The sequence below is a fragment of the Octodon degus genome, unplaced genomic scaffold, assembly GCF_000260255.1.
Source record: "Octodon degus isolate 3935 unplaced genomic scaffold, OctDeg1.0 scaffold00107, whole genome shotgun sequence".
In the NCBI taxonomy this organism is placed as follows: Eukaryota; Metazoa; Chordata; class Mammalia; order Rodentia; family Octodontidae; genus Octodon; species Octodon degus.
In genome coordinates this window covers 8,683,971-8,686,416 of record NW_004524683.1, presented here as the reverse complement: position 1 = coordinate 8,686,416, position 2,446 = coordinate 8,683,971, and the positions used below count along the sequence as shown (strand labels likewise).

Below are 2,446 nucleotides of genomic sequence, written 5' to 3'. Positions count from 1 at the left end.
TTCTTTTCTTTTTTTTTTTTAAAGGTCTTTTTTATATTTATTTATTTTTATTTATTACATTTATTTATTGTGTGTGTGTATGGCCAGCTCAGCCCACCAGGGGGCGGGTCTGGCTGGCATGTGGTGCTGGGGATCGAACCGCGGTCCCTGTGCTTTGCCAAGCTTGTTTCAAGTAGGTGCTTTAGACCACTGAGCCATCTCTCCAGCCCCATCCCTTACCTTTTCTTTAATAGCAAAAGGCAGCTAACACTTCTTAAAGGTATGCCAGGCCCTCTAAAGTGCTTTACTGATTCTGTTGCTCAACCCCGACGGCTCCAGGAGCCAGGTACGATTATCTCCATGTTAGCCATGAAGAACAGGCTTTTAGAGATTAAGCAACTTGATCTTGCACACCCAGAATCTGCACGCTTTCAAAGCTTTGATGTTACCACCTCATTTTCATCAAAAGAACTTGCTCCCTTCTTCAGAGAGAAAAACAAACTTCCCTCCACTTGTACTGTCCTCCTTCCTCCTTTTACATGGACGAAGTCTCCCTCCTCTCACCAGGCTCCTGTTTCTCTGATCTTCCAAACAAGACCCATTCCAGTGTCCTCCATCGGAGTTTTTTATACCAAACATTATTTCGCATTTCCTTGTGATTCTTTTGGCTAGTGCCTGCTTATCCTGATACCAGTTGGCAGGTTCTTCTGACCCATAAATGACAGAAACGAGACTGGACCAAATACCATAAGCACACACAGTCCCACATAGGGGGAAGGAAAGGCTTCATGTGAAAGGAGTCAGCAAGTGTTGAGTGAACAAGCTGCTCCCTGAACATCCATTTTTATTGACTTGTTGGGGTGAGATAGTCTGCTCACTTTGCCAGATGTGGCAGTGGATACCTGTAATTCCAGTACAAGAGGCAGAGGCAGATGTAGCAACTGGGTTCAATCAGGAGTACTGTGCTGGCTCTGCCCTGAGACGGGGCATGGGGTGCATGCCTGTAATCCCAGCTCTTGGGAGGCTGAGGACAGGAGGATCACTATAAATCTGATTGGACTTAGATTTTTCCTCAGTAACAGCTCATTTGATGCACCACCATGCCCAGTCTCATGCAGACTCTGTACAGAAGAGGCAGGAAAAGGAGGAGGAGGAAGAAAAGGAGGAGGAGGAGAAGCAGGAGGAGGTGGAGAAGGACACACGCTTTAATAGGCAATAAGCCAAGTTAACTTTTTTTTCAATTTTGTTTTTGTTTTTTAGATTTTTTAGTTTTTTTTTTTTTTTTTTTTTCTTCCAGATAGGGTCTTGCTAAGTAGCGCAGGCTGACCTCAAACTCAGGTCAATCCTCTTGCCTCAGCCCTCCAAGTGCTGAGATTAGCAGTGTGCACCACCAAGCTCAGCTAATGTTTGTGCAGAGCTGAGTAAACAGTAACCCAAGGTTTAAGATCTCAAAGGAGACAGACACAATGTAAGACAGAGGCACCAAGCCTTGTCTCTTTTTAGTCACCTATCACACATTATCACATTAGCAAACCCATATACTGGGAAAGTGGCCTTCAGATACCTGGAAATTCAGTAGCCCAAGCAACTTTTATAACCCATGTCAGAGGTATCATCTCACAGCAAAGCTAGTAGGAAACTAAAATGTATTGTCCAGCTACATGGCCTCCAAAATTAGTGATTTTTAAATTGGCTAAGAGCAAGTACAGTTAGAAGACAGATTTTTCCTCAGTAACAGCTCATTTGTTGCAAACCTGCTTCTGTGTTCTGACAAGCTCACAAAGTAGGTCTACTGGAACGTGTCAGGCTACAAAGGGTAACAGTTTACTGTGTCCAGGGGTTTGCCTGCATCAAACTTCTGCGTCACCACTGTGCCATCACAGTGATCCCTAACTATCTCAATCCTATTTGACTATCAAAAACCAAAACAAAAGAAAACTCCACGAAAGCCATGATTAGGTAGGTGTCAGACTGTGTCTGTCTGTCTGTCTGTCTGTCTGTCTGTCTGTCTGTCTCTCTCTCTCTCTCTTGTATTTAGTACAGGGTCTACAGGGTCTCACTACACAGATCGGACTTGTAGTGATTCTACTGTTTTCAGCCTCCCAAGCACTGGGATTGCAGGCGTGCACCACCATACCCAGTCTCATTCTCCATTTCAGCACGCCCCAGGAGCAGGGCCGGCATGGCATGCTGGGGATTGAACCTTGGCTGCTGCGTCTGCCTAAGCAGGCACTTTAATCCACTGAGCTATTTGGCCGGCCCTAATACAATTATTATTATTTTTTTTTTTTTTTTTGTGGAACCAGGGATTGAACTCAGGCCCTTGCACTTGCCAGGGAAGCGCTTATTCCACTGAGCCATCTCCCCAGCCCCTAAAGTTACATTTACAAGTTTTCTTTCTTTCTTTTTTGTATTACCAGGGATCAAACTCAGCACCTCTTGCTTCCCAAGCATGTGCTTATGCTAC

The 2,446-nt window shown here is 44.8% G+C and overlaps 1 protein-coding gene across 3 annotated transcripts in view; it reads right to left on the bottom strand.

Annotated features, from left to right (window-relative positions):
* Positions 1 to 2,446, bottom strand: part of Tesk2 (testis-specific kinase 2) — a 165,249-nt gene that overhangs the window by 2,133 nt on the left and 160,670 nt on the right. The window lies entirely within an intron of this gene.